Source organism: Callorhinus ursinus, unplaced genomic scaffold (genome assembly GCF_003265705.2).
Source record: "Callorhinus ursinus isolate GAN/ISIS: 27379988/994484 unplaced genomic scaffold, GSC_fseal_2.0 scaffold92, whole genome shotgun sequence".
In the NCBI taxonomy this organism is placed as follows: domain Eukaryota; kingdom Metazoa; phylum Chordata; class Mammalia; order Carnivora; family Otariidae; genus Callorhinus; species Callorhinus ursinus.
The window spans coordinates 2221117-2236640 of NW_027397154.1; the positions used below are offsets into that span (position 1 = coordinate 2221117).

General features: G+C 45.8%; 1 protein-coding gene across 4 annotated transcripts in view; it reads left to right on the forward strand.

Moving 5' to 3' along the window:
• Positions 1 to 26: 26 nt before the first annotated feature.
• Positions 27 to 15524, forward strand: part of GATAD2B (GATA zinc finger domain containing 2B) — a 92544-nt gene continuing 77046 nt past the window's right edge. The window contains exon 1 of one of the 4 annotated variants that reach the window (XM_025858750.2): positions 27 to 92. The gene's annotated coding sequence lies outside the window, so the exon portion shown is untranslated. Of the gene's footprint in view, positions 93 to 437; positions 659 to 15524 lie in introns of those variants that run through there. The other 3 variants (XM_025858748.2, XM_073888699.1, XM_073888700.1) reach the window with 3 other exon arrangements.

The window sequence follows — 15524 nt, forward strand, 5'->3', positions numbered from 1 at the left end:
TGGAGTCGGAAGAATGAGAGCGGGCGGAGAGGGAATCCCGGTTTGGGGAGACTGGGGTACGGCGGCTGCCTGGGGACCAAAACGTCTCTAAGGTAAAGTTGCAGCCTGAAGCGATTTTTTGACCCCCGACACTTAATGGGCTGCTGAAGACCCGGATGTGTCTGGGACTGGCCGAGGTACCCATTAACGCGCCCCCGCTAGACCATCCCCCTCCTCCGCTTAGGATTGGGTATTGTGAACGCCAATCATCACTACTCCAGCCACTCACTCTTCAAGGGTGGGGTGTAGTCCCGGCATCCCGCCTCCTATTGGTGTGGCCGAGAAGAAGAGGGCGGGGAGGCCGGCTGAGGTCGCCCAATGGGCGTCGTGGCGTGTGGGGAAGGCGGAGCCGAGGCGCTTGGCAGCTGCCCAATCAGCGTCCTTGTTTGTGTGGTGCCGCCGCCGGTGCAGCCGCCGCCGCCGCCGCCGCTGCCCCCCGTCTGTACCGCAGTGTCTGCTCCGCCCGCCCGCCCCGGTCCGGCCCGCCCCCCTCCCCCACCCCCGCCCCCGCTCCCGTCGGCGGGGCCCGGAACCCACTGTGCCGTCACCTCCCTTTTTCGACGCCTCCGCCGCCGCCTGAGGAGGCGAGCTCGCCGGGAGTTAACACCGCCACCGCCAGGTGAGGAGCTTTGGCCTAGGCCCGCCTGGCCGCCCGCCCGCCCGGGGGCGGCGAGCAGCGAGGACGGGAGGGAGCCGGGAGGAGGCGGCGGTGGCGGAGGTGGGGGAAGGGAAAGGTGGAGGGCGGGGGAGGGGAAGCGCCCGCGAGCCGACGCCCGCCCGCGCGCCCCCGCCTCGCGTCCCCCTCCCCCGCCCGGCCCCGCGCGCCCCCGCCTCGCGCTCCCCTCACCTCGTCCCCTCCCCCGCCCCGCGCGCGCGCTCCCCGGCCTTTCCCTTCGGCCTCGCGCGCCCCCGCCTCGCGTCCCTCCGTTCCTTCTGCTTTTACTCTTTCTCCCCTCCCGCGCGCCCCGGTTCCCCCGCCATCCCCGCTTCCACTCCCTGCCTCCCGCCCGCCATGCTCCCCTCGGCTCCTCTCTAGCGCCCCCCCCAGTCTCTCCGCCCCCGGGGGTGCCCTCGGGGGCATGGGGGCCGCTCCCCGCGCGCGGTCCCCGCTCCGCCGGCCGCCGGGACCCGCGGGGGGTCCTTCGGGTGAAGGCAGCGCGGGGGGATTCTTTCTATTTAGAAGGGCTCGGGCGCGCGGAGCCGTGCCCCTTTATGCCGCCGCCCTCCCGTCGGAGAAGGGAAGGGTCTCCGCCTGGGTGGGTGCCCCTCTTCCGAGCGACCCCAGCGCCCCTCTCCTCGGCGGGGCTTCCGGGGCGCCCTGGATGCGCCTCCCAGCTCAGTGCCCGGGGGTCGGCGCCGCTGGGACTGGCCCTTCCCGGAGCGGAGCGGGACTTGGAGTACTTTCTGCCTGTCTGCTCGCAGTGACGCCGAGGAGCGAGCCCCTGCTGCGGGTGCCGTTCGCCGGCCCGGGACCAGCTGGCCCCCCGCGTAAAGGCGTGCTCGCGTCTTCGGACTCTTCCCCCAGCGGGCGCGCGACGTTAGCTCCTGGGGCTGGCGCGGACGTGGAGGCGTTGGTGGGTGGGTGGCATGTGCCGGTTAGCCGAGCCAGCCGGCGGCCTTTTCTTCTGCTGTCACCCGGAGAGTCAGGTAGCCTCCGCAGAACGAGTTTTCTCATTTCCGATAAATGATTAATTGGAGGGCTTTTGTGTGCGTGTGAGAGAGAGCTGGGAGACGCTTACTGTGTTTCAGCAAAGGAGAAGAGCAGTTGCTTTCAGGCCAGACTGCAGCAGAGATTCGGACTGGCAGCAGCTGGAGTAAAGGCAGGTCTCCCGGATCCCTGTTGAAGAGCTGGTGCTTTTGAGTTTTTGAAACATTTTTATGTATAAAAATTTAGTTTTGGGGTAGATGGCGCGTGCATGTAATTCAAAGTGAAATCTTCCCTCTCACTTCTCCAGTCGTCTAGCCCCACTCCCCGTTCACTGATTTCTGATTGTTTTCTGGCGGCAGCGTGCCTATATGTTGGAGATTAAGCAGACTTTTGCTTTTTCTTTGATGCACTGACCTAAACTCTTCCTTGAGGTCTGACTCATATTGTTAGTGTCAGAGTGATCCTGATGGAGTATTGTTCTAGAGCAACATTTCTGTCTGTGCTTGATTGGTAAGGAGGCTAGTCCTGGAGCTACTAAAGGTGGTGCTGTGGAGGGCCTCGATATATTTTAAAGGAAGGCCCGCATCTTTTGGAAATAACTGCTTTTTTTGTAACTGATACCTAGTCTCTTTTTGGGGATGGACTGCGTCCAGGATAGTCTTTCCTTGGGCTTTTTTAACAGGTAGGTTGTATGAATAATGAGTTAGTGGGAGTACGGATCCGGGAGTGCTGTCTTCCATTTTTAGAGTATAATTTTTTAGTCTAGAGGCAGTTGTAGTCCTCGTGGTAAGGAATGGAGCAGATAAATATTCATCAGTAGGAATCAGAAGGCCAGACCTGTAGGCTGAGTGACCCAGTTTGAGAAGAGGTGAGGCTTATGGACTTTTGTCCTGCTTACTTAGAGAACACTTTCGATGAAGTGAGAGGAATTTGTAGCTGACAGCAGCATCCATCTTTATGACAGTGTGGTTTGCCTCCCCTGTGTGTGATGTCTGTTAACTTCCTGTTTAGAGGCAGTCCGAAAAGGGTCGGAATAGAGGCTGCACTCAAATACTTGTCTAGGAACGGTGTTGACCAGGTTCCCTGATCAGCCCTTCAAGTCTGAGTTCTGGCAGTAACTTTTACTGCTGTGTTTAGTTAGCATAAGGTCAGGGGTGTTGGGAGGGAAGATGTGAAAATTTTTTTCTGAACCTCATAGTCTTTTAAAGTATATTCAAAAGCCTGTATGCTGCCTCCTTTCTGTTTTTCTTTCTTTCTTGGACGAATGTTTCCAATCCCCCCCCCATCCTTTTTTTTTTTTTTTTTTTCTTTCGTTCCCTGGCTTGGCCTGGCCAGACCTTCAGGTTGGATTTTGGTTACAGAACAGCAGAGTGGGGGTGGGAGGAGGGTGTCACTGTCAGTAACAGTATCCTGATGGAATACTGGGACCCCTGGATTCATCCTAGCTTTCAACAGTATGTTGTATGTAAACCAGGCCTCTTGCTTCAATGTACTGTTTCTTCCTTATCTTCCCCACCCACCGAGCTGGAGGTGCATGTGTAGGGGAACAGCATTGTGCTGTCCTGGTTTCTAGACTCTGGAGTATGTTCCATGTCAGCCAACCCATTGGGATAAGCATGTTAACAAGCAGCCCCTCTGCACTCAGAATGCTTGTGTTGTTTGATTAAAACAACTGCTAGAGAAAGTGTAAGATTTGACCCCCTTAACTAGGACCAAGGAATTTTCTTTCCTAGACCTTTTACGGTACTTAAAGCCGTGCATCATCATGTATCAAGGCACAATAGCCAGGCATTTTCTGAATCGGTTTGGAGGGGAGGGGAGGGAAAAAAAAAAAAAAAAGACACACCCAGATTGACTCTAAATGTAGCCCGCCAGGGCTAGACAGCGTAAGGCCGTCCATTTCTTGCTCAGGAAAAGATCCAACCTATCAGACAATGCCACACAAAGTTGCAGTTCCCCTGCATTGGCTAAGCTTGGGAAAAGATACATAAGGAAGTTCGGTTTTTGTTGAAACGGTGTGCCTTTTAGGGGGAAACCTTCTGTTAGCTGTATTGTTTGGTTTATCCTCAGTATCCCTGTGACACTTTCTGTAGGTACTGGTTGGGGATCCTGGGGGCTCCAGAGTCCATGAGGCAGAGAGACTCCTGTGCTTGTGGAGTAATGATGAAAGCATTGGAGAATAGATCTGATTTGAAATGCTCCCTCTTCATGTTCCATTTTTTCCTCTCAGGGGTATTTGAAATATTCCTATGTGGTTTTGAATTCATTCAGTAGGAAAGGAGTGACCCAGGGTCATTAAAGAGTTAAGCTTGTCTACTTCGTAGATGGTGTGTCCCTCAAAATCCGCTAATCTTTATCGTTGCCTTAAATTGCCATTAACTGGCAAGAAACTACAGGAGGTTGGGGTTATACTACCAAAAGCAACAGATGAATAAGAACACATATTTTGTTACTTTTGAGGTATGAAACTGGTCAAATCCCAGACGTTAAAGTGATAGTAACCGCAGAAACTTCTTTGACAACATCTAAATTTTTAATTGTTATTAATACTAGTAAAGTATTAACAAAAATGACAATACCTCCACATTCCTGAGACATTCTCTTTTTGCTTTTCACATCTGAATGGTATACATTTTTTAAATAATTCAGGTTACCATTACATGAACGTGAAAGTCATGCTTTAAACCTCCTGATCAAAGCTCTCTTGATCTTGTCTCGTTTTGCGGGAAGGTGGAATTTTGAATTACCCAAAATATAGGCCGGAATGTCAGTGGGATTTAGATTAGACATCAGAATTAATAAATTCTCTTATAGTTGTGAGGGATTAGAAATGTTAAACAGAGAGTTAGTGCATCTCTTACCTAGAACATATTTACAGAGTTAGCTCTTTGAGAGCGTTTAAATTCAGACTTCCGGGGAGGGAGGTTGTAGGACTCTTAAGTGGCCAAGTGGACTAGTAGAACACAGGTGTAGAGAATCTAGAAATCCTGAGTCAAATCCTAGTTTTGCCATTTATTAGCTATGATTTTGGATAAGGCTTCTAATATTTTTCCCCCATCCTACCCACCCTCATAAGGCTCCTGATTTTTAAATTCCCATTTCTCTCAGAGTGAAAGTCTGTTCTTAACAGTGGCCTGTAGGGTCTTGCAAGACCTGCAGTTCCCCACCCTTCTCTGTTGATCTCTGTCATCCTTCTTCTTGCTCACTCCATTGCAGCCACCTTGACTTGTTTCTTAAATGCATCAGTCACACTCTTTATCTTAGGACCTTTGCACTAGCTCTTCCCTCTAGTGGGAAAGAGCTAGTTTTTCCCACAGTGATAATACAAATGATTAATTTCTTTACCTTCAAGTCTTTGCTTAAGTCACCTTTTCAGTGAGATCTCTTAAAACTGTGCCTTCAACTCCCACCTCTCAGTCCTGATTTTTCCATGCTCTGTTTTCTTTTTTTACAGTGCTTATAACATATTTATTACATTTATTGCTTTTTTAATTTAAATTCAATTAGCCGACTTATAGTACCTCATTAGTTTCAGATGTACAGTTCAATAATTTATGAGTCGTATATAACACCCGGTGCTCATCGCATCACGTGCCTTCTTTAATGCCCGTCACCCAATTACCCCAGCCCCCACCCACCTCCCCTCCAGCAGCCCTCAGTGTGTTTCCTGTAGTTAAGAGTCTCATGGTTTGTCTCCCTCCCTCTCTGTTTACTTCCCATTCAATTTTCCCTCCCTTCCCCTGTGATTCTCTGCACTGTTTCTTGAGTGAAACCATATGATAATTGTCTTTCTCTGATTGACTTTTATTGCCTTTTTAAAAAAGTTTATTTATTTAAGTAATCTCTATACCCAGCGTGGGGCTCAAACTCATGACCCTGAGACCAAGAGTTGCATGCTCCTCCAACTGGGCCAGCCAGGCCCCACCCCCCCCTTTTTTTTAATGTTTATTGCTTATTGGTTCCCCTCCTATGGTACAAGGTCCACAAAGGCATGGATTTGTTTTGGTGTTTTAATGGCTGATACAGTACTTGATATGTAGTTAATAATAAATATTTGTTGATCGAATAAGAATAATAACTGTTTTCCTAATCTCATGATTGTTTATAACAAAAGTAGGAAATGTGATTAGCATAATACGGGATTTTAAAGTGTGAATTTTGAAGCATCATACAAATTATGATGATAAAATTATTGCCTTCCCATTGAAATGGTAAATAACACTTGTTATTCAAAAAAACCTTCATGTATTCACGTAGATTATCACATCTCTCCTAAACTCCCTCGGTTCCTGTTTTCTACTGTGTGCTGGACATACCCACTTCTGTATTCCATTGGTACCTCACACTCAGCATTTTCATCATCGGCTCCCCTTCTGTGATTCACTGAGTCACCTAAGCCAGAAATGGGAGCACCATTGTCAGTTCTCTCTTTATCTATTACTTTCTAAATATTTCTGAACCAGCGCCTCTCTGTCTTTTTTGCTGGTCTCCTGCTTCAGGCCTACCACTCTTATTTGGGAGGTTGCTGGGATCTCTTATAGTTCTCTTTGTTTTTAGTTTTGTTGCCTTTTAAACTCTCAGTCATATTGGCTTCAAAATGGTCTGAATAGAGATCTGATTATTCTCTTGGCCTTTCTCAAAAGTATTCAATAGTTTTCTATCATAGAAAGGTAAAATTTAAGCTTTGCATAATACTCAGGCCCTGTAATCTCGGCCTTTGCGTTTCTGTCCGGCCTTACATTTCTCCCGTATAGTTTATACATGAGCAGATACAGTTCTAGTTCCTAGATCAGCTTCCAGGTCTCATCTCAAATGCTACTTTCTGGGAAGCCTTCTCCTGCCTTTCCCAGAGAGACTTAGATTTGCTTTCTTCCTTGATCTCACTCTATAAATATTGTCTCCCCCAGTGGTCTGTAAACATCCTGAAAGATACCATGTCTTTTTACTGTTGTGTCTCCAGTGCCTAGCATGGTGCCTGTCATCTGAAAGATACTAAAGATATGAATATGAGAAAACGTTGCATACATTTAGAAGGTGCCCCTTTTGTTATGTTTCAGGGCAGAAGAACAGGGTTGGAGTCCTTGCTCTGCCGTTTATCATCTGTGTGACCTTGGCTTAGTCCTTTGAAGCCTTCAAGCCATAGTTCCCACACCTTAGAAAGGGGGATCAAGAACTGCTTTATCTCTTTCACTAGATTTCTGTGTCAGTCAAATGAGGCTATACATATAAAGGTGCTTTATAAACTGTACAGCACTGTACAATTGTTAATTATTATGTGCTGACACAAGCTAAGCTTCCCTCACAACTCCTTTTTTCTTGTTCATACTGAAATGAGGCCCCCCTTTTTTTATCATTGAAGCCATAAAATACTCTTCTGCAACATGTGTTCTGTTCATAGCCATTTTCATCAGTATGTGTGATGTACTCCCGTATCTCACCTTAAATGTGGAAGATTTAAAGACTTTCCCAGTATCCCAGTGGATAAAAAAGGTTGCAAAATCCTGGGAAGTTACCCTTCTCAAGGAGTGTCTCAGTCATGAATTCTGTAGTTTTTTCTCAGATTTTTTAAAAAGATTTTATTTATTTGGGAGAGAGCAAGCAAGCACAAGCTGGGGCGGGGGAAGAGGAGCAGAGGGAGAGGGAGAAGCAGGGAGCCCTATGTGGGGTTGGATCCCAGGACCCTGAGACCATGACCTGAGCTGAGGGCAGACACTTAACCCACTGAGCCACCCAGACGCCCCCTCAGATTTTTTTTTTATTGCATTTTTGCGACTTTGAGAACCTAAAAGGAATTTTTAATTTTCTGTAAAGATTTGTTTATTGGAGAGAGCGTGTGCACAAGTAGGACGGCCAGAGGGAGAGAGAAACTCTAGCAGACTTCATGCTGAGTGTGGAGCCCAGTGCAGGGCTTGATCTCAGGACCCTGAGATCATGACCTGAGCTGAAACCAAGAGTTGGATGCTTAACTGACTGTGCCACCCGGGTGCCCCTTAAAAGGAATTTTTTAAGTGTAAACTCATTTTTTGAGCACTTTCTTTGTGTAAGGCTTCGTACTATTTTAATTCTTACGGTAACTTTGTGGGGGAGACATTATGACCATTCTACAGATGAGAAAGCGCAGTTCCCAGAGATAGTGTCATTTTGCTGGAATCCAGTATGTAACAACTCTGCCTGACCTGAAAAGTTGTGATCTTACACCATTCTCCTAACATTTCTCGTAGTTTTATTTTGCTCTAAAAAGACAAAAACAAAACCCAACCAAATAAGAAATAGAATAGTATTAATAGGTCACAAGCAGGGGGAGCGGCGGGCAGACGGAGCAGAAGAAGCAGGTTCCCCCCCCCACACACACACACAGCAGGGAGCCCGATGTGGGGCTCTATCCCAAGACCCTGGGATCATGACCTGAGCCGAAGACAGTTGCCCAACCAACTGAGTCACCCAGGTGCCCATTAATACGTCTTTTTTTTTTTTTTTAAGATTTTATTTATTTATTTGACAGAGAGAGAGACAGCTAGAGAGGGAACACAAGCAGGGGGAGTGGGAGAGGGAGAAGCAGGCTTCCCTCCTAGCAGGGAGCCCGATGCGGGGCTCGATCCCAGGACACTGGGATCATGACCTTGAGCCAAAGGCAGACGCTTAACAACTGAGCCACCCAGGCGCCCCCCCCCCCATTAATAGGTCTTATGTGAAAAAAGTTATGTGGTCAAATAGCGTTTTGAAAAATTCTGGGCTAAATTAAGTTAAGGCAGATTTCTTTACGGCATGACTTCTTAGAGCCTTGCGTGTCTAAATATACGTGTACGTTGGGAGTGGTAAAAGAATGGCTAAATTTTGCAGAGGTTCTCACGATTATTTGACCATGAAAGAGCTTCTTAAGGTATTAGTGATCTCAATGCTTTGAGATTACTGCGCTTTGCTATTCTGCTTTTCTCTTTGAGTTGAAAGTTTTTTAAGGGTTGTCACTCTGGAATGAGGGAATTGATTGCTTTTGTGTGCTGGTTTTCCAGAGAACTAGAATGGTGGCATTAAGCTATTTTTTAGAAACTTCACTGGTAGGGAGGCTGCCATTCCCCCCCCCCCCCCCCATGAATCTTCTAAGGCAAATGGCATAGCTCATCCAACTTGGCCCTGACTTCAAATGAATTCCCAGGAGGATAATTGAGCTGCTGCCCCCGCCATCTTTAATCCAATGTGCTAGAAGCAGGAGAGTGAAGTTGCAACTTTGTAAGTAAACAGAAACTTTGGAGCCAAGAACAAAAGCCTTTCCTTTCTCTGAAGATGTTAGTACCACACTAGGGAATCCATAAGGCCCATCATTTCGACTGTGAGGCATGCAGAGGGATCTGGGGCTCTGAGGAGAGAAGGAGCAATACCTTTGGTTTCCAGTCCTTTGAAGGTGGTATGCTGGTCTTGAAATTAAAACAAGGGGCGCCTGGGTAGCTCAGTCGTTAAGCGTCTGCCTTCAGCTCAGGTCGTGATCCCAGGGTCCTGGGATCGAGCCCCGCATCGGGCTCCCTGCTCGGCGGGAAGCCCGCTTCTCCCTCTCCCACTCCCCCTGCTTGTGTTCCCTCTCTCGCTGTGTCTCTCTCTGTCAAATAAATAAAATCTTTAAAAAACAAAACAAAACTTGGAGAAATTGTTTAAAGGCATAAAGGTTACCTGAATGGTGTTCACCCCTGAATTTCAAACTTTTATCGTAAAGTTTGAGCTACCAGTGAAAATATTGAAAACCTTTCCCCAATGGGATAATACTTTTTGGAGGGATGGGCAGTTTTCTAATCATTCTTTAACATTTATATGGCTAGGTTGCTGCATTGCTATAAAAAAGATTGAAGTAATTGGTCTTGTGTATTCCTGTTGCCCTGGACAGGGTGGCTAGAAGACCCTGTATTATCTTCAATGAAAAGTTGATGTGAGTAGCATGCTACTCTTTCCATATACTAGATTTGGGCTTATAATAAGTGTCCGTGAATAAATTAGTATGTTACTCTGATGCTGTTCTTTTCTTATTTTGTAATTGAGGTAGTAAAGAATGCTCAGTTCCACAGCTGAGTGCATTATAAATGTGAAAGTTTTGTTTTTTTAATTTTTGAAATTTATTTTTATTTATTTTTTAAAATTTTATTTATTTGACAGAGACACAGTGAGAAGGGAACAAACACAAGCAGGGGGAGTGGGGGAGGGAGAAGCAGTCTTCCTCCTGAGCATGGAGCCCGTTGCGATGCGGGGCTCGATCCCAGGACCCTGGGATCATGACCTGGGCCAAAGGCAGACACTTAACGACTGAGCCACCCAGGCGCCCCAGTTTTGTTTGTTTGTTTTTTTTAGAGTATTTTAAGTCCAGGTATTTTGTGCTAAATGAGTGGAAACTAGAATATTGGTCTCTTATTGCACTAAGAGCCAGTACTAAATTTTCATTAGCCTTCATTTTTAACTCTTCACCTTCTGCTTGGAGAGCTGTTTCCCATCTAAATTCTGTATAATGCATTAGTATTGAACTAAAAGGTTTCAAGGAATATGGGTGACTGGAGAAAGATCTTTAATAGCTGTGTTTTGCAGAGGACAGAAACATCTTAAAAATAAGTGCTGCATTTTTTTTTTAAAGATTTTATTTGTTTGGCAGAGAGATACAGAGAGAGAACAAGTAGGCAGAGAGGCAGGCAGAGGGAGAGGGAGAAGCAGGCTTCCTGCCGAGCAGGGAGCCTGACGCAGGGCTCGATCCCAGGACCCTGGGATCATGACCCGAGCCGAAGGCAGCCGCCTAACCCACTGAGCCACCCAGGCGCCCCAAGTGCTGCATTTTTTAAAAACCTTGAGAATTCAAGGGAATAAGACCATTGTAGCGTAAGTAGGGGTGTAAAAATTTCTGAGATCTAATGATGTACTACAGGTCTTAATTAGGTGCGACCTGTTATGAGCTGTAGTTTTGGGTTTTTTTAAAGATTTATTTGAGAGAGAGAGAGAGAGTACGTGAGTGCACGCGGGGAGAGGGGCAGAGGAAGTAGGAGAAGCAGACTTCCCACTAAGCAGGGAGCCCCACACAGGGCTCCATCCCAGGACCCTGGGATCGTGACCTGAGCCGAAGGCAGACGCTTAACTGAATGAGCCACCCAGGCGACTCGATAGTGAGATTTTTTAGTCATTGATTTATAGCTTTATAAATTAACTGAAGAAGCCTTTGGAAGTTGTGATTTTAATTTTGTTGTTACCAGGACTGCTTAGCACATCTCGGTGTGCTGCCTAGACTGTGCTACTTTAGCTTTTGCTTGTTCTGGAAGGCTCTGCTGTGGTCCCCCCAACCCCTGCCCCCGAATCAGCCATTCTCAGTGTTATGCATAAATTGAATTCCGCTGTCTGGATATGAGAGAATAGTCTAGTATTGCTACTACTCTTGGTGGGTATTTTTCACTTAGTTACAGGAAAGCTTTCTTTCCTTGGTTAAACTAGAATACCCTTTAGTCATTATAATGATTAAAAGTATAGCTCTGCAGTCCAAAGTCCTGGGTTCAAATTTCTACTCCACTGCTTACTAGCAGTTTTAAGACCTATTACTTAATTTTTCTGTACCTTGCAGATAGTAATTACTCAGTAAATGTTAGACATTCTTTTAAAAGATCATGGTAAATTTAGCATATAGTCTGTGGTCAGATATACATAAATTTACCATTTTAACCATTTTTAAGTATACAGTTCAGCAGCATTACTGTATCCATTGTAATGTATACTGTATACGTACTGTATACAGTGTGTACGTTCTCATTGTTGTGCAGCCATCACCACTATCCGTCTCCACAACTTCTTCATCTTCCCAAACTGAAACTCTGTACCTATTAAAAAATAGAGGCGCCTGGGTGGCTCAGTCAGTTCAGTGTCCGATTCTTGATTTCGGCCCGGGTCTTGATCTCAGGGTGATGAGTTCGAGCCCTGCGATGAGTTCCACACTAGGCATGGAGCTTCAGACAAACAGAAAAACCAGCAACTCTCCAATCCCCAATCCCCCCCATGCCCAGTCCCCTTGCCACCATTCTGCTTTCTGTCTCTGCACAGTTGACTACTTTAGGTACTTCATATAAGTGGAATCATACAATATTTGTCCGTTTATGTCTGGCTCACTTCACTTAGCATAAAGTTTTCAAGGTTCATCCATATTTTGTAGTGTGTGTTAGAATTTCCTTTTTTTTTTTTTTTAGTTTTTTATTATTTATTTTTTTAAGTAATCTCTATACCCACTGTGGAACTGGAACTCATGACCCCAAGATCAGGAGTCACATGCTCTTCTGACTGGGCCAGCCAGGTACCCTAGAATTTCATTCCTTTTTTAAGGCTGAATAATATCCCACTTATGTAGCTTTTATCTTTATTTTTTTAACCACGTTGTATCTTTTTATCTGTCAGTGGATACTTGGGTTGTTTCTACCTCTTGGCTGTTGTGAATAATGCTGCTGTATACATTAGTGTATAGATATCTGTTTAAGTCATTGCTTTCAGTTCTTTTGGGTATATACCCAGAGTTGGAATTGCTGGATCATATGATAATTCTGTGTTTCATTTTTTGAGGACCCACCATACTGTTTTCTACAGTGACTGTACCATTTGTAATCCCACCAGCAATGCAGGAGTCCCAACTTCTCTGTGTCCTTACCAATACTTTATTTTCTGTTTATTTGCTTTTATAAAAGCCATCCGAACTGGTGTGAAGTGGTATCTCATTGTGGTTTTGATTTGCATTTCTCTAATGATGAGAGACTTTGAGCATCTTTTCATGTGCTTATTGGTCATTTGTATATTTCTTTGGAGAAATGTCTATTCAAGACCATGCCTTTTTTTTTTTTTTTGGTGTGTTTATTTTTAAATAATCTCTACACCCAACATGGGGCTGAAACTCATGACCCCAAGATCAAAAATCTCATGCTTTGGGGCTCCTGGGTGGCCCAGTCGGTTAAGTGTCTGTCTGGTTTTGGCTCAGGTCATGAGCTCCTGATCCTGGGATAGAGACCCACGTTGGGCTTCCCGCTCAGCAAGGAGTCTGCTTCTCTCTCTCCCCCCCTCCCCTTCCCGCTGCCCCTCCCCTCGGCTTATGTTCTCTCATTCAAATAAATAAAATCTTTTTTTAAAGATTTTATTTATTTGACAGAGAGACAGCACAAACAGGGGGAGTGGGAGAGGGAGAAGCAGACTCCCGCTGAGCAGGAAGCCCAACGTGGGGTCGATCCCAGGACCCTGGGATCATGACTTGAGCTGAAGGCATACGCGTAATGACTGAGCCACCCAGGCGCCCCTAAATAAATAAAATCTTAAAAAAAAAAGATGGTCCTGCGATCGATCCCCACATTGGGCTCTCCCTCTGCTCAGTGAGGAGCCTGCTTCTCCCTCTCCCTCTCCCTCTGCCTGCCTCTCTGCCTACTTGTGCTCGCTCTCTCTCAAATAAATAAATATTATCTTAAAAAAAATTAAAAAAAAGAATCTTGTGCTCTTCTGACGGGCCAGCCAGTGTCGTCATTCCCCTCCCGCCCCCCCCCCATCCATTTTTTTAATTGGGTTGTTTTTTGTTGTTGAGTGGTAGGAGTTCTGGATATTAATCCTTTATCACATGTATAATTGCAGATATTTTCTCCCATTTTGTTGGTTGCCTTTTTACTTTGTTAGTAGTGTCGATGCACAGTTTTTATTTTTTTTAAGATTTTATTTATTATTTTTTAAAGATTGTATTATTTATTTGACAGAGAGAGAGAGAGAGAGAGACGACGAGAGAGGGAAGGGAACATAAGCAGGGGGAGTGGGAGAGGGAGAAGCAGGCTTCCCATGGAGCAGGGAGCCCGATGTGGGGCTCAGTCTCAGGACACTGGGATCATGACCTGAGCCGAAGGCAGACACTTAACGACTGAGCCACCCAGGTGCCCCAGATTTTATTTTATTTTTTTTGAGAGAGAGAGACCAAGAGTGCAAGAGAGAGCGAGCACAAGCAGGAGAAAGGGCAGAGGGAGAAGCGGATTTCCCACTGCCGCAGGCAGATGCTTAACCAACTGAGCCACCCAGGCGCCCTGCAAGGAGTTGTTTTTTTTTTTTTTTAAAGATTTTATTTATTTGACAGAGAGAGACAGTGAGAGAGGGAACACAAGAAGGGGGAGTGGGAGAGGGAGAAGCAGACTCCCCGCTGAGCAGGGAGCCCGATGCGGGGCTCCATCCCAGGACCCTGGGATCCTGACCTGAGCCGAAGGCAGCCGCTTAACGACTGAGCCACCCAGGCGCCCCTGCATAGAAGTTTTTAATAAGATTGTGTTTATTATTTCTTTTGTTACCTGTGTTTTTGGTGTCATATTCAAGAAATTGTTGGGGCACCTGGCTGACTCAGTTCATGGAGCGTGGGACTCGATCTTGGGATTTTAAGTTCGAGCCCCATGTCGGGAAAGAGATTATTTAATAATAAAATCTTTTTTTTTTTTAAAGATTTATTTATTGGGGTGCCTGGGTGGCTCATTCAGTTAAGCATCTGCCTCAGCTCAGGTCATGGTCCCATCTTTTCTTTTTCAAGACTGTTTTGGCCATTTGGGATCCCTATGAATTTTAGGCTGGGTTTTTCTGTTCACATGCTTTTTAATATTGAACCAAACAATATAAAATTAAACTGAATGGAACCCTATTATTACAATATGACAGCTGATTCCTGTCAGTGAGTTTTTAATTTTAGCTCCTTGGATCACAGTATTTTTTTTCTAAGATTTTATTTATTTATTTGACAGAGAGATAGCGCAGGTAGGCAGAGTGGCAGGGAGAGGGAGAAGCAGTCTCTCTGCTGAGCAGGGAGCTGGACGTGGGGCTCGATCCCAGGACCCCAGGATCATGACCAGAGCCTAAGGCAGCCACTCAACCGACTGAGCCACCCAGGCGCCCCCACAAAATTTTTTTTAATGGTATTAGAAGCAAGGTTACTCCAAATACCTTTGCTCTTATAAGTGAATTATTTTGTTATGGTTGGAACGGTTTATTTATGTTTTATTTTTATTTTTTTAAAGATTTTATTTATTTATTTGACAGAGCGAGAGAGCACAAGCAGAGGGAATGGTAGAGGGAGAGGGAGAAGCAGGCTCCCCGCCAAGCAGGGAGCCCGATGCAGGGCTTGATCCCAGGACCGTGGGATCATGACCTGAGCCGAAGGCAGACGCCTAACCATCTGAGCCACCCAGGCGCCCCTGGAACAGTTTATTTTTAAAAGTTTAGTTCAGATTTTTATAAAAGCTAAGATATACAGTGAAAGTTTTCCATCGTTTCTCACCTGCCTAGTTTCAGAGTCCATCACTGTTAGTCCCTTTTTTTGTCATTTGAGAATTTCTTTACATATATACAAATACGAATTTATTTTTAGTTTTTTTTAAATTTTTATTTATTTAAGATTTTATTTATTTATTTGACAGAGATAGCAAGAGAGGGAACACAAGCAGGGGGAGTGGGAGAGAGGGAGAAGCAGGCTTTCCGCTGAGCAGGGAGCCCAACGGCAGGCTCGATTCCAGGACCCTGGGATCATGACCTGAGCTGAAGGTAGATGCTCAACGACTGAGCCACCCAGGCACCCTCCTTTTTTTATTTTTTGTTTATTTTTTTCCTTTAAATTTTTTTATTCTGTTAATCACCATACATTACATCATTAGTTTTTAATGTAGTGTTCCATGATTCATTGTTTGCGTATAACACCCAGTGCTCCACGCAGAACGTGCCCTCTTTAATACCCATCACCAGGCTAACCCATCCACCCACCCCCCTCCCCTCTAAAACCCTCAGTTTGTTTTTCAGAGTCCATCGTCTCTCATGGTTCGTCTCCCCCTCCGATTTCCCCCCC